A 21320-nucleotide genomic window follows, 5' to 3' on the forward strand; every position below is an offset into this window, starting at 1 on the left:
TACAGCCCATTTCCAGCCCCAGTCAGCTCTTACAATTGTTAAATTTTAGTTTCAACTTGGCAGACAGGGAACCCCGGACTACAAAATGTCCAGTGACACATCCAAGATCCCACAATCAATGCATTGGGAGAGCCAGAATCACTGGAGTCTAATTTATATACAGGGAAATGCACGGATCAGTTTTGACAAATTCATGCACCTGTAGAGCACACATCCCCATCCAGTGAACCAGAATTAGAATCGCGCTCTTGGCCGCAAATGCAAGATTATGGAAAGCACAGAACCTGATGGGATTTCAGCTCCCATGAAGAAGAACTTTGTGTCCCTGCTGTCCCCATTCCCTGAACTGGCACACGGCATTGACCCCTTGCCTTTGCTCTCTTGTCCCATTCCCAGGGCCTGTGTCATTTCTTTGAGGCGGACTTCAGATTTCCACCTGGTGTAGATGGGGTTGTCTAGGAAACCAGAAATAACTGCAGATTCCAGGCTGTGCAATTTGGGTGATCTTTGGCCACTTCTTTAGAGCCACATAATACTGACCTTCTCTGCTTTTCCCCCTACACTCTCCTGCCCTCAGGTTACTGGAAACATCCCTACAGGACCCAGTTTGCTTTCAGCTCCACAGCCAAAGCAGATCTGACCTTCCAGCTTAACTTACAAGCAGGTGGTGGCTGGTAGCTGCAGATGCTGGGTGACATGGGGACGGATGATTCTGTGTCTGGGAATGTGTGTGCCAAGCGGAGGAGGAACGCTTCTGAAATGAAGCTTCTCTTTGACTCATCTTTGTCTTCCAGGAACTGGAGGAGGTGTGCATCTCACACTGTTCACGTCCATTCCACCTTAAGCATTTGCCTTTTTAAAAAAAAAATTTTTTTTGCACTCATTGTTTCCTTCCCTCCCACTGTCATTCAGAGTAACTGCAGCTGCAAGCCTGCACTTGGGGTTACCTCTCTGAAAGGGAACTGCTTATCTGCCGTCTGCGTCTGTAGAGCGAGAACACTTGTGTCTACGTCAGCAAAGCTGGGGAATCATGAGACCCCTTGTCTCTAAGGATCTCTATCTGATTCCCTCGCCTGACTCTGAAAATCCAAGACTCCTGACTTGCCTTCAATGCTCCTTTCACAACTAGCTGCCTGTCTTTGTTGAAATCTGTGGTTCTCTGTCCCGGTGCATCTGTGGGTCGCCCCTTGGACTCCCAGCATTTCTAAAGAGGTAGGAGGCAGGCTCGGAGGGAAGAGGAAATGTGGAGAGTCGAGCAGTAACGTGATGGAGAAAATGCTTGCCAGGCTGTTGGCAGGGGCTGGGGGGGGGGTGGTGGAGGAGGAGGAGCTGATGGGAGGGGATGGGGGACGAGGGAGGGGAAGGGGAAAGAAATGACTCAGTACTTATGCGCTGAGCTGTGAGCATGTGCTTCAGTGGGAGAATCACTAAGTCCTACCGTGCTTCAGCAGAAACAAGGATTAGAAATCTGGGCTTCTCAGTGTCCCTCTTCCTGTTCTCTGTGGCTGATCTCAACCTGGGGTCTGATAAAGGGGTAGGGGAGAATCAAGAGCAGAGAGATGGTAGGGGTGCGCAGAATGTGTACCAACTGGCAGTTTGGACAGACAGCTATTTCAGTGTCACTGGCTAGAACCTCAGCTACGTTTTCATTCCCTTTAGCAGAATTACAAAGGCTCATCTGCAGCCTCCTGTTTCCAGTGGATGCCTGCCTTTTGGTTGTTTGGGCCTTTTCAAGTTCTCGCAGAACTGCCTTTACTGCCCCAATTTGAACGTGTCACTTCTTACCTCCTCAGCTCCAACCTGTTTCTTTATCATTGACAATGCCACCTCCACCTCCCAGCCACCAAGCTGTGGATTGCTGGATCCATCCTTAAGCTCTCTTTCCAAATCCTTCCCCAAGCCCCTTAGATGTTTGCTTCGAGGTATCTTTTGGATGTCTTTCTTTCCTTCCCATGGCCAACACCGTGGTCCTGCCCTGGCCACTGGCAGCTGGGCCATTGTAAAAGCTGCCCAATGTTCTTGTCCACCCCTAGCCTACACGGTGTCACCCACAGAAAGCTCAAGTCTTTAAGATTCTCCTTTAATTATGCTAATCTGCTGTTCACACGTCTCCAACTGCTCCCTACCGCTTATTGGATAAAGCCCAGGCTTCTCTGTGTGGGATACAGACCTCTCTGAAATCTGGCCTCCTTCCTCCCTATTGCATTCCCTTCGTCTCTGTCTCCCTTACACAAACCCCCCTCCGGGGCCAAGAGCCTCCCAGGCTGCTGTCATGGTCTCCCTTCTCCCCCAGATGCCAGCTCTCTTCTTATCCACCTGCCCAACCTTCCCCTCCCCGCCCCCCCACACCCTCCAGCATGGAACACAAGCCCTTTCCCCATCAGGCCGCTGGCCTTCCCCTGACCATGCCGGCTGCCCTCTGGGGCCTCTGGTGGCACTCCCTTCAGGGACCTCTTTTTGACTGCCGAAGTGCCCTACTGCTGCTGCTGCTGGGAATCTCGGCTCCTCGGCCGAATCATAAGCCCTCAGCGTAGAGCCCCGAGGTTTGGCATTTATCCGCCCTGGCTCTTGGCCCAGTGCAGCACGCTCACAGGCCTGCACAAATGCTTTTGGAGGGATTGAGGTGTGCTGCTCAAGCAAGGCACAGAGTGACTTTGTACGCTCAGCTACAGCCTGATCCCCAGACGGAGGATGGAGTAAGAGTCTTATTGGGGGTCATTAGCTAACCAGCCTGTGACCGAGGGCGGCATGCGGAGCTCCCGGCTCCACACAGCACCGAGCTCTCCCCACACCCACTCCCCATCTGAGGGGCGTGCTAAGGGGCCGGCAGTTCAGACGCCCTCCCCTCGTAGTTTGGAGTTTCACTCATGTTGCCAAGAACCAGGGTCCTGGCTTTGCCTCAATCTGACTCCGCCTCCCTCCTGGAGGCTGTCCTTCTTTTTGCTTGATTCTGGCTGCCAATTTTACTGTTCTGCTGCTTCAGGTCTGTGTGCTCAAGGTGTGCCCACAGGGAAATCTGCCAGGTTCTCACCCCACATGTGACTTCTTCCTCAGAGTAGTAATTTAAGCGATGTGAGCGTTCGGTTTCCAACTGCCGTTGTGCCTGTGGGGCCAAACCCAGCAAGAAACTTCAACTGTGACAGCCAAAATGGGGGAGGTTCGGGGGAGGAAAAAAATCCCCTTAGTGAAAATGTAGAAGGTCCTCTGAAAACACTGGAAAACTCTGGCTAAAGGATTCAGGTACATTCAGACCCACTTCTAATTCAAGAACAGCTCTGTAAGAGCAGACAACTAGCAAATCTGTGTCCGGGTGTCTGCTTACTAGGAACACAGTGGCATTCTCCAAGTCCTCACGGGTTTTTGGCCAGCCCAGGAGAAAACTGCAGTGTAAACACTTATGGGGGAGTAGAATAAGGAGGGTGTTCTATGACCAATGATTGTACCAAAGCCAAATGCAAAGCAAGGAAGAAAGTTCTGCAGATATGGCTGAGGTCAACAGGTTGCTGGCCACACCTTGGAAGCCTTTGTGCTACATTGGTCTTGAGTGTGAAGGTGTTTGTTGTAACAGGGTTTGCTCTGTGCCCTCCCCCGCCAAAGGTTTTTCATCTTATCAAGGCGGAGACTTAAGGAATTCTCTACTCTCATCTGCTAGCATCATCTACTAGAGGCATAGCCGTGTCCGTTTGATTTCTCTTTCTGTTGTAAATCAGGCGTCTTCATGCAGAGGCTCATGAGGGATGTTGAGATATCAATTTCATCTTGGGAAAACACGGAGGTCACTGATACTGGTGGGTCCCCAGAGTCCAGCTGTTGATTTGCAGGCCTTCTTATGTTTTCCTCTTCTTTTTTTAAAGATTTATTTATTTATTTGTTAGAGAGAGAGAGAGAGAGCACAAACAGGGGGTGCGGCAGCAATTGGGAGAAGCAGGCTCCCCATTGAGCAAGGAGCCCGATGCGGGGTCGATCCCAGGACCCTGGGATCATGACCTGAGCCAAAGGCAGACGCTTAACTGACTGAGCCACCCAGGCACCCCTAAATAATCCCAGTGTTTGAAAGGACCTCAGAGCTCATGTAGTTCAACTTTCCACAAGGTAAAGAGATGCCCAGTTTCATAATGTGTGACTATCTAGCCCTGTTTGACCCCTCTCAGCAGTGGGGGTTTCACTTTGAGCTATCTATTCTGCTGCCTCTAATTACTAAAATGGACTTCCTTTTTAAAACATGAACATAAGCAGTTCACAAGAGAGGCAATACAAATGAAAAACTATTCAATATCCTTGGTAATTAAAGAAAGGCAAATTAAAACAATGAGATGTTCTTTCCCCTAACAGATTGGTGAAGATTTTCTCAAAGGTTCCTACTCAGATTTGAGGAAATGGGCCAACACTTGTTATGTGTTAAAAGCCTTAAAATCCATATATCCTTTGATTTGGCAATGCCGTTTCTAGTGTTTTCTCTTAAGGAACTGATCCTGTTCGTGTGGCGGGGGTTTCGCTGTAAGGGTACTCTTCATGGTGATGCTTCTAATAAAACCTGAGGAGTAGCCAAGTGTCTAACAACTAGGGCTTGTTTAAGTCAGTAGTGCCACATCCTAAACATTTCTTAGACATTTTGTATTCATTAGCTCACTTAACCCTCACAGTACTATATGAAGTAGGCCTCTTATCTTGGCAATTTTACAGATCAAATAACTGAGCCATGAAGAAGGCAGGTAACTCCAGCAAGATGATCTAGATGGCTAATAGTGGAGACAGGATGTCCACCTGGGTGGTCAGTCTCTCCAGAGCCCACACATTCTTGACCCATATGCTCCACTGCCTTTTGTAACAGACATGTGAAGTAGAAAATATGTATTAGGTGGAATATGGAATAATATCCCATTTCTGCTTAAAATGTCAAACTTCCTGAATATATATGACATGACTTTTATAGTTGGAAAAATTTTGCCTAAAAAAATCTATTTTTTTCTATTTAGCCAAACTCTGATTTTCTGTTGCCTTTACCCATTTTAGAACTCATTCATTGACCAAATTTTCATTGAGCTCCTCCAATAAGCCAGGCATGGTGACAGCTATTTTAGATCTGCAGGGTCGAAAACTGGCCAGGCCTAGCTGGTATAGAACTTCGTGCTGGGGGCGGGGGAGACCAGTGAGAAACAAGTTAACAGACGTCAAGGGCTGCCATTTATTGAAGCCACCTGTGTGCATGTGGCATTAATCCTCAAGGTCACCCAGTCAGTAGGCAGTGGGGGTAGGATTCATCTCTGGCAGGGGCTCCCTAGCCTAAGCTTCTTACTTCTTCAGCTTCTCCTACTAACTCATTATAGTCCAACCACATAGGCCTTTCTTGCCTCAGGACCTTTGCATTTGACATCCTGTCTGCCCAAAACACTCCCTCTCCCATTAGATCTTTGCATGGTGGCCTCCTCATCACGTAGCTCACAGAGGCCTTCGCTGAGTTCCCAGTCTAGGGTGGCCTGTCCCGTCACCTCCACGGTCATTCTTCATCACTTTTATCACATCACCTTGTTTTATTTTCTTGGTGGCCATTATTACTATCTGACATTACCTGACTTTGTTTCACCTGCTGGATTGGAAACCCCGTGGGAAACTTATTCCTTGTCCTTTTGTTCACTCCACTATCCCCAATACTTAACACAGTTCCCAGCCCAGAATGGGTGCTGTTGCAGCTGGGGGAAATCAATCAATGAAGGTATGATGAGCACATCGCCTAGAACAGTGGTCTCCAAAGTGAGACATGCATGTTCAGAGGCCGTGGGAAGTGAGATGATCCACTGGAGGGCCAGAAGAAAATAAGGCAGACAGATGGACACATAGATACACAGATGGGCATACATGCCTATATATCATCCTTTCTATTTTTATGAGTAACAGAGTATGAATACACTTTAGAGATAAGTATACCCATGTGCAGGTATACTCAAATGTTTGCTGCTAGGGCACCTTACCAAAAAACCCTGTGGATCATTGGCCTAGAAGGAGAGACATATGAGGAAACAAGGCATTCCAATGTGGTGTCACAAATGCTCTTGACAGAGTGAGCACAGAATGCCATCAAAGCATATAGAGGGTCATCTAACCTGCTTTGGGGGGGTTGAATAATTGTGAAAACTTATATTTGTTTCTTATTGTTTTGTTAATATTAGTAAGTATTGTTTTTAAAATCATCCAAAAATACACAAGCTTTTATTTTTAGACCATTAAAGCAACGTAAGCAACCATAACCCTTATGGTAATTTTCCTAATAAACGGTGAAAGAGAAAGGCACTTCAGATTTTACAGTTGACTAGTTAGAGAGGTTAATTTCTGAAGAGTTCAAATATGGCTGTTAATGACCTGTGGTTAAATATCCAACTTGTCCTTGCTTTCTGGGCTGCAAAATTAATCTGAGAAATAGAAAAATAAACATGTCTTTAACTTTGGTCTTCTAGCTAGAGAAGCCATGGGGCAGAGCGGTGGAGGAACTTGGGCTCTGGAGTCTGGTAAATTTGGGCTTGAATCTCACTCTCCTCTTTCTTTCTGCCCAACTCTGAGCAAGCCCCTTTTCTTGGATCCCTCATCTACAAAATGGGCAAACGAATACCTGCCTCGGGGCCATCATGCTGGAAAGATGAAACAGGACAAGGAGCATGAAAGGCCCAGCTCTCGGCGCCTGGTGGGTCTTGCTGAACATCAGTCCCTCCCGAGGCCCTCTGTTTAGAGAGACAACCCCATGTGGTTAGAAAGCACCGTAAGCAGACATCCTTCAGAATACCATCAAGAACATGCTTTTTCTTTTTTGTACTTGATTAAACGGAGTCATGCTCGAACAGATTCTTCTTTAAGTCATTTACATCGATTTCCCATAGACCACAGCCATCCTTCCTGAGGTTGTTATTGACCCTTGACATTTTGCTGGTGATACTATCAGGCTATAACCCTCCTTTCCTTTCTGGGCTTGGGCTCGAATGACACTGTAGCTGGATTTCTGTACTCCAATTACCTCTTGTCTTGGGAGCACCGAGGGTTGCAGTTGGGTTGAAGCAGAGTAAACAGAGAAGCCAGGACCTGGGCCCAGGAACCTCTGGCTTCCCGGGAGTGAGGCCTCTTGTGGAGTCGGGGAGGAGGGGTGGGTGGCCTGTCTGTGGGAGAGGAATTGGAAGGAGAAGGCGGAACGCAGCAGACTCCTTGGCATGCACTGCAGAAGGATTCCCTGAAGGGCTGCGCAGAAAAGAAATGTGCCGTGTACTTGGCAGGCCAGAAACCAGAAATGCTTTTTGAGGATTTGGGAGCAGAAAAGCAGACCCCCTAGGTGGTTATTTATAGAGCCGGCAGCAGTAATGATCAGTTAGGAAAAATAAATTATAACTCAGTTGAACCTGAAATAACTTTTCTTTTGCAACCCCAGGCATTCCACACAGGCTGCTTGCACACCACTCCCGCCTCACAGTGTTCCTGGAGGCTGAGGGCCCACACCAGGCTTGCTTGTGTCCTCCCCGAAGCTTCAGAGCCCTCCACAAGGCAGCAGGGGGAGAGAGAGAGAGAGAGAGAGAGAGAGTTTCTGGCTAGAAAAAAATTTGGGCTGGATGACTCCTTTCTTTCTCCCCTGCACCCCCACATGGCAAAACCATTCCTTCTTTCCTCCCTCAACACGTCTGTAACATGCAGCAGAAGGTGGGCCTTGTTGGGAATGTGGAATCCGAGGCACGCGGAGCCTCCACTTTCACACGCCGTGTTCACGTGAGTGTATGCACATCGACTTGTTTTCAGCGTCTGTGTTTTGGCTGCAGCAGAAACTTCTGAGAAGCTGGTTGCCGACTCCGAGTTCACAAGGCCCCCGGTGTTTCATCCCCCCTCCGCCCGCAAGCAAGACCACCGTGCTGTTCACACTGACAGCTTGGCAGTGGGGTCACTGTGAGCTGCCCGACCCACCACTTGGCATCTTGACACATGGGCATCCATCCTGGTTTCCCCTCTCCCACCCATCTGTTCCTTCTTTCCTCTTCATTCATTCGTTCGTTCAGTTGCTTTTCAACCAGCAAGCGTTTGCTGAGTATCGACGAGGCAGAAATAAGCCTAGAGACTACAAACTGGTGGCACTTGAGCCAGTCTGGCCTGCAGATGCATTTTATTTGGCTCACGGCATGGTGTCTTAAATTTGAATTTGCTGCTGACACATAAAGATGGGGTGATTTCACATGAGAATGCTGATACCAGGCTTCTCCCTCTAGAATCTGAAGTCCTGGCAATGTCGGCTCTCATTTCCATGCGGTAGTATTTTTCATAAGGGCAGCTGCCTCCTTTAGGTAAGGCCGGCCCCTCTGATTCAGATCCTGAGACTCTCAAGTGTCTGGTCGCCACCAAGACAACCACCTTCGAGGTCCCATACACAAGCTGTTTCACCTGCTACGTGACCTGCGTGGCCCCATGTGCATTTGAATCTGTGACCCCTGGTGCAGACCCTAATGTGAGGGATGTCATGGTCCAGTGGAAGAGACGGACAGGTGATGTTAGTTCCTGAAGAGTGCCATGAGAGCAGTGTACTTCGGGAGCATGGGGAGGAAGAGATGGATATTGATGAAAAGAGTCAGGTCTTCATGGAGAAGGTGACTTTGGAACCAGGTGTTGAACAGGCAGGGAGAACATGCCACTATGAAGCTGTGAAGGGCACCTGGATGAAGAGCTAAGTCTGTACAGAAGCTCAGAGCGGGGAACGAGCCGGGAAGCCCAGTGCGATGGGGTGAGCGAACCCGAGCAGAGGTGGGAGGGAGGCTGTTCTCTCTTCAGTGGGATGCCGTGTGGTCAGCTCTGCCCCACCCCAAGCCAGAGACCCTGGGGCCCTTCACACCCACTTCCAGCTAGAGGGTGCCCTTCTTCCAGTGTCTGCGCCAGATAGCAGGGTGGGCCTGTGAGCGAGTCCCAGAGCTGTCTGCCAAGATGTCCCTCGAAGAGCAGAGTCCTGCTGTCCCTCCCCACCCCAGCCCAGAACCCAGGGAGAGGAGGACGACAGAAGGAAAAGGAGAGAATAAAGCAGGTCTGTCTCCACCCTCAGAGGACAATGGGTGGCCCTGAGCACCAGTCTGGTGAGTGGACAGGCTGAATAAGTCTCCATGGTCCCCCTCCCGCTCTAGCATCTTTCTCTCTGCATCCCTTGAAAGCCAGCAATCCTCAACACATGAATTCTGCTGGTCCTCTCCCTGGTGCACTCACACTTTTGTGATCATTTATAGGCTGGTATCTCCCCAACTGGCATCGTCAACCAACTCAGAGCTGAGGGGTGGCGGGCGGGGGTGGGGAACTTGTAGCTTCTGGATGATTCACAATCTTGGAGAGGCATAGGTACCTCAGACGCTCCCAGCTTCCATCCCTTTCATACCTGGAACTCCCTTTCCTGCCCTTTCTCCACGTTGGACTCCTTCCATTCATTAAGCCCTTTGATACTTGAGGACGTGCCCCTGAAGCTTATCAGATTCAAGCAACTACCAGCACCCATCACCTCGTACCACTGCCAGAAATGAAAGAACTTGCCCGTGATCCAGACACCCTGATCGGTGCAGCATTTAGGAGCCAGAAGAGAACTTTGCTACTGAAGACCTAATGCAGCCCCTCGCCTTGGTCCCCACGTGCCCCAGCCTGTGTGTTTCTTTTTCTGGCAGTGAATAGAGCCGTCCATGGCGGTTGTGATGAGTTCTGTGCCCTCAGACAGAGCGGATGGCGCTCAAGGGCAGGGGCTGGTTGCCGTGCTTGTCTTCCTCCAAATGCGGTGTGCCGCTGTCTAAAGCCTGTGCCCAGCTGTGTGTGGTTAGTAGCCAGTTACATGACTGAATTGAACTCTCCATAGAAGGGATGAGAAGTGACCCTTTGCGTGCAGACCTGTCATTAAGGTTATCACTTAACGAAGAGTGGAGACAGTGTCCAGTGGAGCCCGGAGTGACTGGGTCAGAGGAGGGGACATCTGTAACGTCAAGGCGGCTTTTGGCCAAGAGCCTCTTTGTCTGGAGCATTAAAATTTGGTGAATGGGAAACTGGTTAACGCAGGGTGGGTCAGGAGACCCGTGGGGGAAAGGAAGGACTGTAGCCCCACCCCCACCCCCTGTTGGGACATTAGGAAGCCAGAGCCTGGTGATAAGACAGACCTTGGCTTCTCTGAAGTCCCCATCTCTGGGACTCTGGGTTATCCAGAGAATTTTGGCCAGAAGTTGAGGGATTTGGGCCAGTTTTCTACCACTTGCCCTGGTTCAGTTCCACTGACGGTTTTCTCTTCTGTGCTCTTCTGTGGCTTCCCACAGTGGTCTTCTGCTGGCTTCCTTCTGCCTGTGCCATCTGTGGCTGTTGCTCTGGCCGTGACGCTGCGGGCGGCTCTGAGTGGCCAGTGTCAGTGCCCCAGGTTTGCTGTCACCGGCCTGGGGGCTTCCACGCAGCAGCCTGGGAACTGGGCGGAGTAGAGAGAACTAAGAGAGGTGGCAGAGCAGGACTGGGTAGAGACGCACATCCTGAGACATTTCACAGATCTGGATCCCCCCAGAGACGACATGGTCTTAGTATTAATAATTCAATAGCAAGTTATAGTCTCTTACTATTTAGAGAGTTTCCATAGTGCTAACTTCCTTGATCCACACAAGTACCCTATGCCTAGAGTATTTCATCATCCCCATTTTACAGATGAGGAAACTGAGGCTCAGAGAGATTTAAATGACTTGTCTAGGGTTTGAAACCAAATCTCTTGACTCTGAAACATCTCATCATTCCACTATAGGATTTGCCTCCCGCATCCTATAACCAGGTAGACCTGACCCACCAGTACCCTCTCTGTGTGAAAGGGCACAGACCTGGGGAGAGATTCAGCACCATCCCCAATCCCTGGAACTTCCTGTCTGCTCTCTCCTGTCATTGAGAACGCCAGCCTAAGGGTTCATTTTCTCTTTCCTTATTGTGTAAAGCACAAGGAATCCAACTCCTATTGTTGAAAGGGTGAGACATTCAGAAGGAAAGTCTCGAATTCCATTGGGAACCATGTTGGAAGACGATGCTCTGTTTCGTTCTTTGGTACATTCATTTATTCATCCACCAGATGTGTGTAGAGTCTGCTACATGCCGGGCACTGTCCTAGATGCTGGAGTTACTGTGGTGAACAAGACAGGTTAAGTCCTGTCCTCTTGAAACTCACGTCCTAATGCCGGGTGGTTATAAGCAAGTAAATGATGAACAAAATGTTTCAGGTGGTGCTAGGGGCTATCCAGAAAATGCAGAAGGGTGATGGGATAGAAAGTAACTGGCAGATGCAGGGAGTGAGATCTTCTTGGGTTGGTGCTCACAAGAGACTCTTGAGGAGGAAGCACACACGCTAAGGTGTGGGTAACAGAAGGAGCCTGACATGAGAAAACCGGGGGCAGCAGCTTTCCAGGAAGAGGGACCAGGAAGGGCAAAGGTCTAAGTGGAAACTCAGAAGGAGATTTTAAGGAAATAATATTCATGATGACGTTTGATGATATGGACTGTCCTCACTGTGGTTAAGCAACACTGTGCCAGGTAGGAGGACTGATCCTGGGAACCTACACACGTGTCATGGGATTTCTGCGAGAAAACCAATTCCGAGTTCTAGGCAGCGGATTCACAGCTGAACTTGGAGTATCAGGAACTACTTCCATCACGGGCTTACTAAGAACTGACCATGGCATAGAATGAGGGCTTTGGAGTGAAGGACGGACAGGAAGAAAAAGCCTACATTTGCCCATTGCAGAAACTCTTGAGCCTTGTAACTCTCGTAATGGCAAAAGTCAGGAGGTTTTCTAAGATTCCATAGTCATGATTTTAAATAGTGCTGTTGGGGTTTCTAGTCTGGGTTCTGCTATTGATTATCTGTGTTTCATTGTTTCTTGGAACAAGTCACCTACCCTCCCTAAACTTGGTACTATTGTATTACGTGAGCAGGTTAGAGCAAATGGATTCTAGGGAGCTTCTTATTCTTTTTCTGTTAGTGCCTTCAAATGCCTGCATTCGTCAACAGTGAGTTTTCTTTGTGTTGTGGCCTTTTCTGCGCCTCTGCTTTGGGTGAGGTTTGAGTGCTAAGTGAAAGTGAGTCATTTGGAATAGTAGCAGCTCCTTAACATGATAGGTGCTACTAAGAACCTCTCTTGGCGTAGACCAGTTGTTCCCTAAGTATAGTTTCCAGACCAGCACCAGCAGTAGCACTTGTTAGAAATTGTTAGAAATTCAAATTCTCAGCCTCTCCCCCAGAAACCTTGGGGATGTCACCAAAAAATCCATGTTTCAACAAGGGCTCCAGGTGACTTTGCACACCGAAGTTTGAGAACCACTGGTGTAGAGTATGTGCTTTAAGATTTGGGGACTACCAGTGATGGGTTCTTGTATTTCAGTTATTCTTGTGGTCACAAGAAATGGTTATATTTGTAAGATGCTTATCCGTCTTGGCTCAATGAGCCGTCTCGTGGCTGTAGAGCAGAAGGAGAGCTCCTGGCCCATGTTGGGATTGGGGCCCAACTCATCAAATCCCCGTCCACGACCCCAGGGGAGCAGCTTGGAGGAGAGCATTAGCAAGGGGGCATGTTCATCCTAGAGGAAGCCTTGAGGGAGGGCACTCCTGGATGTGCTTCTGCGGAGGCTGGTTTGAGTAGAGCAGGGTGTTGATTATGGTTAATGTTCACATTTTTTTAAAAGTGTGGAACTGTTCTGACTTTATACATGTTTGGCAGATAGATCTGCTTGCATCTGTGTTGTGAAGATCAATGGTGTTGAAAGGTCTTGGGTCCCAGATAAAAAGGAATCTGGTGACCGTGCTGTACAGTGAATTTAGACTCCTGACCCAGTTTGGTCTCTTGCCTAAATGTCCACTTATAAATCTAGAATGAGGTGACCAGATGGTCCAAATCACCCAGGACTGTCCCGTGTTTCCCCTTCCTGTCCCTCTCAGTCTGGTGTCTCGGATTTGGCCCTGCGTTGCCCACTCCTGCTGGATCTTGTCCAGTCGAGGGACAAAAACGTCCTGGCACCTTCCTGAAGAATGGGAAGAAAGGAGATTCTGGAAGCACAGACTGAACCGCCGTGCCAGAGGCCGAGGAAGCGGATGCCTGAAGGGAGTGCTCCCACACCCACAGGAGCCCCGAGGACAGCTGGTGCTGGAGGCGTGCAGGCCCAAGAAGGGGAGAAGTAAGTCCATTTCTCTGGTAGGGCTTAGAGGAGGGTTAGTAGTGGTAGGGGTCGGGAGGTGGGGCTGGGATGGCCCCTCCTGGGCCAGAAGGCAAAGGCTGGGAGGCAGATGGGCCACGCAGGAGGTGACAAGGGCACGGCGAGGAACATGAGTGCTTCAGCCCAAGCTGGCCTGGCCTCTCTGCTCACGCCTTCTGCCCCCTTTCCGAATTCTTTCATCTCTGTGCATCCCGGCTCCTTCCTGTCATTCTCTCAGCCCCGCCTCCCTTGTTAACCCCTGTGCTGCTTCTCCCTCCAAGCTCCTGCTGTGTCCCGCCCACTGTCCGCTCCCCACTGCTTGCCTCGTTTCTGTCCATTATTGACATGATGACGACCGGAGAATGATAGGGTCCAATTGTGATAAGTGCTCTCCCTGTTCACAGATGCCAGCAGTGACCTCGAGCCACCCACAGCTGTTCCCGAGCAGTCCGCCCAGGACCACCGAATGGAAGACACACAGCGGATTTCGCTCACTTGGCGACTGAAGAAGCTGGAACAAAGGCCACAGAGGCTGAAGAAGCAGCAGGGGTCCGGAAGCTTTCAGAATAACCCTGAGAAAATCGTCTACTGAATTACAACCAGTTTTGCTGACAAAAGTTGTGAGAAGAGGCCCCCACTGGCTCCCATCGTACTTGGATGCCATTCCTCATGGACTTTGAAGAGCTCACCTCTGCCTTCCCAAGCAGGTTGCTCCCATTTCGGCTCTGGGAGCTCTGGTTAACCTTCTTGATGAGAAAATGTTAACTTTTTTTCTGAGTCCTGGATTAAACGGTCCTACCTGAAACTGGGTCATTTGAGGCTAGAAGCACCTCGAAACATTGCTGTTTCTCAGAAGTTGCCAAGTTCATGGCACACTTGTTTCCTATGTGACCAGGGGTCCACTTCTGACAGATGCTACCTGGCCTCGTCAGTATGTCTCCTGGTAGGCTCCTTGGTGCTTTTCTTCCCCTCCCCGCCCCCAATGCCCTGCCCCAGGTGAGACTCACAGAGTGGGGGACCCTGCCTCTCCTGGTGAGGACCATGTCTGTGGTGGCAATGCTGTGGCTGGATGTGTGAGAGAAAGTCTGGTCTGGTGGAACCAAAGGTTTTGTAAGTTCGAGGGTCATAGGAACATGGCTCCATCCCTGGTAGCTTTCGAGGAGGCCCGCCCACCCCTCAGCCATTCCCCTGGCTCCACCCTAACCCTTCCTCTCACCTATTCCAGGATAGTGTTCTTTTCTTGATTTAGTTAAAAGTAACGTGGGTTGTTTCTTTCATTATTAAAGCAGCACATCCTTATTATAAATACGTCAGACATAGAGATAAAAAAAAAAGAAAAAAAAAAAACCCAGCCCCAAATCCTACTTACCCCAAAGACAACCATTGAGATTCTGTGGAAGAGCCTTTCATATATCGGATGCTATACATACCCACCTGCACGCACATATATAAATATACATACACACATATGTATAATTATATATATGAATGTAACTGCACTGTCACAATGCCACATATATTCTTTGATAACACACATTGTCATTTAATGCCTTATCATGAGCATTAGCTTTCTGTATCAACAAGCTTTTTTTTTAAATGATTAAGTAATGCCTTTAATTACAGAAGAGACAACCGAGACCAGAAATATAAAACGATTTTCAAAAAATGAGGGTGCTAAGTCATTTAGTATAAGGGAACAAAGCCAAGTGGCTACAACTCAAAGAATATACATCCCCATTTTTTTTTTTTTTTGCCATGAGTTGCATGAGTCTATAGCAATTGTAATGTAAGAGTACTCAATTATGGAGATAGACCATCATTTATTTACCTAATGTCGTGTGGCTTGATGTTTAGGTTGTTTCCAATTTTTCTCTGTTTTAGGTAGCATTAATAATAATGAACATGGTTCTAGTTAATCTTCATACAATTATTTCCTTAAGTAAATCCCCAGAAGGAGATCAAAGGACAATTAGTGAGGTTGCAAAGACCTTGAAGTTTGGCGCCTGCATTAATTGCTTGGCACCCAAGTGCATTAGAGCCTGGGCCATTGGGAAGGCTGCATGTGCCCTTTCTTTGATGACTTTACATATCCACACTTGGGTAGCTCTGGCCTCCTTTCCCTTGCCCAGAACAGAGCATACCCATGAATGACAGCTGAGTTAAGCAGATGGCGAATGAGGGAGTGGTGTCTCTCTGGGTTTGGTATTGGGGTATATATCTCATGGTTCCTTACTGGATGCTGCGAAACAGTCATTCATTCATTACCCATTTATGGAGCAGTTACTGTTGCAAGGTGCCACGCTGGAGGCTGAGAAGGCAAGGGTGAATTAAACAGGGGCTCCATCCTCGGGAAGATCCACAGCCTAGGGAAGGCCAATGACTAATAACGCACACTTACGCTATAGCATAGCAAGAGGAAAGATGTAAGTTTGCTTGTACACCTCAGGGCAGAAAATTTGGAACGATCCAAAAGTCTCAAAGGAAAAACAGGAAACCACACGTAATCCACTGGCCCATTCATGACAGTTGTCATTTTTGAGTGTGTCCTTTAGGCAGTGACACGTGCCTGTGGTCATCCTCACTGGATAGCACCTCCTCGAAGGCATTGTCTGTGTGCTTCCAGCGACCCTGGCACCAGCTTATCCAATGTATTCTGAAATCTGTTAAGTCTGAAATCCAAATGGGAAGAAACAAAATTAAAGGTAAAGGGATTCATGACTTAAAGTCTCAATGTTTTATGTATGTAGGGAAACTTGCATTAATTCATGTCCTTCTGCTTGATGAAAACGTTTTCAAATATTTCATTATGAAAATAACGATCTCATTTAAGAAAATATGGAAACTAGAGAAAAGGAGAACTGTGCTCCTATTTTAGCATCCTGCCCCAAGGCTGGTAGCATTTCAGACTTTTACCCAGAAAAATTTGTATTAAGATGGTGTTGAGGACAAGAGCAGAGGCATATGGGAGTTTTGTGAGTTTTTTCCCAATTTTTATTTTTAATTAAACATGTTTAATGGTTGATTATATTCACTTTGTTCAAAATTTAAATAGTACAAAAGCATAGAGACTGAAAGTCTTTATGGCTCAGCCATCTAGTTCCCTGGAGATACACAGTGGCATCAGTTTCTTGTGAATCCTTCTAGAGTTTTTCATGCATATAAAACAAGGTATGTATATAAAATATGAGTTTTTAATGGAGGGCTTGGCAATATTATTACTGAATGTTCTAGGTTTAGCCTAAACTATCCTTGATGTTAGTGGCAGGCCTGGGGTACAGGTGGAAAAGAAGAGAGAAAAGGGCAAAAGGGTGTGTGTGTTTGCATGCACATGTGTGAAGGGGAGTAGGTGGTTGTTGCTAAAGGAGATAGTGCAGGGGGAGGATGAGAAACAAAGGGTAAGAACAACCATCCATTCATTCATTTATCCAACCGGTATTTATTGAGCAGCTATTATGTGCCAGGGTACTATTCTAGACCCTGGAGAATCAGGAATGAACCAAGTAAAAATTCCTTGTCCTCATGGATATTGTTTGAAAATGGAAGGCAGTAGACCATAAACATAATAAGTAAGTAAATTATTGTCTGTTAGAATGTGGTAAGTACTATGGTAAAAAATAAGTAGGATGTAGGAGATAGGGAGTTTCAGGGAATAATTTTAAGATGAGTGGTCAGGGTAGGCTTCGTTGAGAAGGGGACATATGAGTGAAGACTTGAAGGAGGTAGGAGAGTGAACCCTGTGGCTATTTGGGGAAGGAGCATCCACAGAGGGCGAGAAGGCAGTGCAAAGGCCCTGTGGTAGAAGTGTGAGGCCTGGAGGCTGTCAGCAGCCACCCCTCTGCCCCCACCCCTGCCGAGTCTATTCTTGGTGACGTCTTCACTAAGGCTGGCTTTCCTCAGGTCCTGAAGAAGCCGGGGTCAGGTTGGTGTGTTCTTTCTAAACAGCTGAGATATTCTACACTAACGTTAGTTTTTCCTTTCTCTGAATTTTGATTTGAATGTTTTATTTTATTCCTTCCAAGGATAATTCTGTGGTTTGGATGTTAATTTAGTCCAACTAAGGAAAAGTTGGGGGTGGGGAGAAGTAGTATTGTTGTAATAGAAACAGCAAGACTGAGGCACTCAGGGGTCCTCAACCTGAAACCAATCCTGCCCCTTATTTTCCAGCCTTTTGTACTGGGCACATTATTCATCTTTGCTGGTCCTCGGTTTCCTCATGTAGAAGTTGAAGGGGGTGTACTTAGACGCCTGAGGGCCGTGCTCGGACTGTGTCAGCGGCTCAGATAAGAAGTGGTGTCGGGTGATGGGTAGTAATACTGTGAGGGAGGCAGGGGAGATTCGGCCCGCAGACGACTCCGTGCACATGCTAATACGTGCTGCCACCCGGTTTTCCCTCTTGGACTAGCCGAGCTCAGCTTCGCCCTTGCAATAGAATATTCCATCTGAGGAAGTCCCCAATCCCTGATGATAACAGAGGAGACATGGCCATACTGCTAGTTGCATTCCTTTCCCTGTTTCCTTTAAGCCCTGGAGGGGTTGGTTTCCCCCATGCCCCAGAGCCACCCTGACTCTCAGCCTGTGTGGATAGGGCCGTGGTGGGATCTGGGGCTCCTTCTTTTGTTCTCTTTTGGCTTCGGAGCTTCCCTCCCCTCTTTGCTATCATGAGTGTGTGCCTGGAGTCTTTCATCTGCCCTGGTAAGTTAGGCAGTGGGGAGGAGAGGGAGTGTTGCTCCATGCGGAGCAAAATCATTGTGAATTTAAAAATTCGGAGTGCGCGTAAGAGGCTGTGGGGGCAGAGCTGGAGCCTTTAGTGAGTTCATGTAGGAGGAAAATGCTAAACATGATAAAAGGCTTTTCTCTTTCACTCTTAAAGTGTGAGTCACCTTGGTTGTAGCTACTTGCTTGCCCATTTCTCTGTTTCCCCCGGTTTTCCTTCAACTGCCCGTCTTCTGCGTCCTTAGCTGCTGTTCAGCGGCGTGGGGGGAGACTGAAGAGTGGCTTCTTCCCTTACTGGAGTTCTGTTGCTTTGTTTTTCTGATGGGGGCATTGTGTGCCCTCAGCACGGCGGGAAAAATATCCATACTCTTGCACCTGCAGCTGAAAATGGATTCTGAGAGGCTTAATTTGCTGAAATCAACTTCTGGGTTACGTGATTTTCCCAATCCCTTTTTAAATACATAATGTATACAAAAATCCCTCTATTACTTTTTACATTTCATGTGATGCCCTTTGTCTCCATCAACTGTTGTGGAGCGAAATTTTATTTGGAATATTCATAACAAGTCTATCGCTAATTATCACTTTAACAATGTGTTATGGAGTGTATCCATGCAGTCATCTGGAAAGGCACATATGCCACGAAATTTGGGATTTGCTGTGTACTGTGTGTGCCCACTCTTAGTGTTTCATCAGATCTTTGCTCTGGGAGGAGGTAGAGGTGCTTTGTATGGGAGGATGGAGGACTGGCCTTGTAGCTGAACGCATGCATCCTTCAGTGCTGTCCTCCTAGCAACAATTTCCAGGCTCATCCGCTTTGGAGTGTAAGAAAACCCTTCATGTGAAACAAAACCGGTCCGCACAGTGAAGCCCCATTCTGGAAAGCTACAGAGATGGGATCTGAGCTCACCCCCGGCCTGCGCCAGGTGGACAGATTCCAGACGGAGATCTAATCACAGGCAAAGAAGAGGCCGCTGGCCTTAGTGCCTTCCTGATGCTGGCAAGCGGAGTGGGGCTCAAGTTGCCATGGGCTTGGCAGACCTGAGAAGCAAATGTAAAGGATCTTCAGCATCTCCCGAGGGGACAAGAAAGAATGCCTGGCCCATTTCTTTCTTCCTGCTCCCTTTTCTCCTGGGAAGGAGAATGAACTCGTGCTGAGTTCCCTCTTCAGGATGCTCAGTGGGTCCGAGCCTGGGGAGTGTGGGATGACATCATCATGGGGACACAGGGACCTCTTCCGCGGGGGGGGGGGGGGGGGGGGTTGGTTCCGAATGGAAGTGGGCGGGGCCCTAGAGGCTGCCAGCCAATGAGGTGGAGAGGAATGGAGCAGGGAATGGAGTAGAGTAATAAATCACTTGGCCTGTAGGAGGGGCTAGCAATGACTCAGCAGGGAAGGACCTGCCAACCGTGGCTCCACGTGACTTTGTGCATCTCTGTGGGTCCTGCTTTTAACCTTGGTGGGGGATTTGGGCTCAGTCTTTTCTGGGAATCCTTGGAGTGTTCTGAGGGAGGTACTTCGGGCGGCTGCAGAGTTAGGACTGTTTATAATGAGTTTTTTATAAAGAGTTTTTATTGCATCTGGAGCCTGGTTTGCTAGATGTCCCTCTAGAAATGATAACAGTATTATTATTTATTGAGTACTGACTATATGCTAGGTGCCTGATTCATCAACAAGTTACATTAACAGGAACATTAACAGGGAGTTTATGATGCACCAAACTCTCAAGCACTTTAGAGACTCACCTCACAGGGCGAGGAGGAAGATCCCACTGGAGTCATCATTTACATGGGAAGAAACTGAGGCTCAGAGCGTTAGCTGGACTGTTCTAAGTGGAACCTGCTGGGAAGCTGCATGAGGGAAGGCAGCAGTTTTAGGCTTGTCCTTCCACAGCAGTGTTCTTCTTTCCCATTGTAAAGCAGCAGGAGAAAGAGTACCCCGACGAACAGCCCGGAGAAAGTGGGGGTAAATGTCAAAAAGATAGGGCGTTTCCTGGCTCTGTGTGGTCGGAGGATGATGCTGGCTCCAGACCGGGCTTATCAGTGCTGAGCAACGTTTGCCTCTGGGGGCTTTGCTCCTGTTTAGGATGCACTGTAAAAACTCGGCGCTGGCTGCTTCCTTAAAGAGCTGATTTAATAAACCTTGGCTTTCTGACTGGTTTGTTTTCTTTGTTTTTGTTTGAGGTTGTGGCGGGATCCTGGAGTTGAGTGGGAATGTGTTGGAGAGGGAGCATTCTGGGTGTATTTAAAAAGCAAGCCACCACAAACAGATTCTGACACAGCCCTCATCCACAGCCAGGTGGCTGTGGGCAGGTGCTCTGTGTGGAGCAGGATGGGCGGAAGAGGTGGTAGGGTTTGTAGGTGGAGATGCCGACTCACTTTGTTGTGGTCCAGCCTGGGCCCAGCCAGGTCACAATCATTAACTGTACCAGCACCACATAATAGGTGGGTGATTCAGCTCCTTCCTGCATTTTATTACCCGACAGAGACTATAACAGCCCTTTGATTTAGCTAGTTAATAAAGTAAGCTATCAGGCTCCACCGTTTAACTACTGACTGGATCGCCTGGGGCTTGTTGCTTTCTGGGAAGCTTCTGATATTGTTTTAGAATTGAAAAGAGAGAAAGTGTGATTTGCAGGCTCTCTGCAGGTCTCCTACTCCTTCCTGGGCAGTCCCCCCAGCCCAGGGTGCAAGCACCCCTCCCGTGTCATTACCTCATCCGGTGACTGGCTGGCTGGTGCGGCCGGGGATCTGATTGGCTCCTGGCTGTAATGTCTAGAGGTTACTATCTGAGATGCCTGGGAGGGAGGGAGGGAGGGAGGGAGTTGTATGAGAATGTGGGGGTCTCCGGGTAGGACCCTATATTTGTCTCCTAGGACTGCTGTAACAAATTGCCACAAACTGGGTGGCTTAAAATGACAAATTTATTCTGCCCCAGTTCTGGAGGCCAAAAGCCCAAGGTCAAGGTGTCAGTCGGGTCATGCTCTCACCAAAGGCACTAGGGAAGAACCCATCCTTGCCCTCTCCTAGCTTCTGGAGGTTGCCGGCAATGCCTAGTGTTCCTTGACATGTAGATATGTCACTCCGATCTCTGCCTCTGTCATTATATGGCATTTTCCTTATGTGAGTCTTTGTGTCTTCTTATCTTATAAGGACACCAGTCATGTTGTATTTGGGACCCACCCTAATCCAGGATGACCTCATCTTAACTAATTACATGTGCAATGACCCTATTTCCAAATAAGATCATTGTCTGAGGTCTGGATGGACATGAACTTGGTGGCGGTGACGATTCACCCTAGTCCAGGCCCTTTAGGAACAAGTGAAGAAGATATGGGGAGCATGGGGAACTGATTCTCAGAAGGAGGTGTGGAGAGGGCTGGGCTCAGGTATTCCAGACAGTTCTGGGTGGCACAGCCTCAATG

The 21320-nt window shown here is 48.4% G+C and overlaps 1 long non-coding RNA gene across 3 annotated transcripts in view; it reads left to right on the top strand.

Moving 5' to 3' along the window:
* Positions 1 to 19124, top strand: part of LOC114224319 (uncharacterized) — a 186273-nt gene extending 167149 nt beyond the window's left edge. For all 3 annotated transcript variants that reach the window (XR_003612343.2, XR_015767988.1, XR_003612342.2), the window contains 2 exons: positions 12932 to 13167; positions 13590 to 19124. This is a non-coding gene — a long non-coding RNA (uncharacterized LOC114224319). The remainder of the gene's footprint in view (positions 1 to 12931; positions 13168 to 13589) is intronic.
* The last annotated feature ends 2196 nt before the right edge of the window (positions 19125 to 21320 follow it).

This window comes from Eumetopias jubatus, unplaced genomic scaffold (genome assembly GCF_037043125.1).
Source record: "Eumetopias jubatus isolate StellerSeaLion01/CBP00866 unplaced genomic scaffold, mEumJub1_p1.0 scaffold_4, whole genome shotgun sequence".
Lineage (NCBI taxonomy): Eukaryota > Metazoa > Chordata > Mammalia > Carnivora > Otariidae > Eumetopias > Eumetopias jubatus.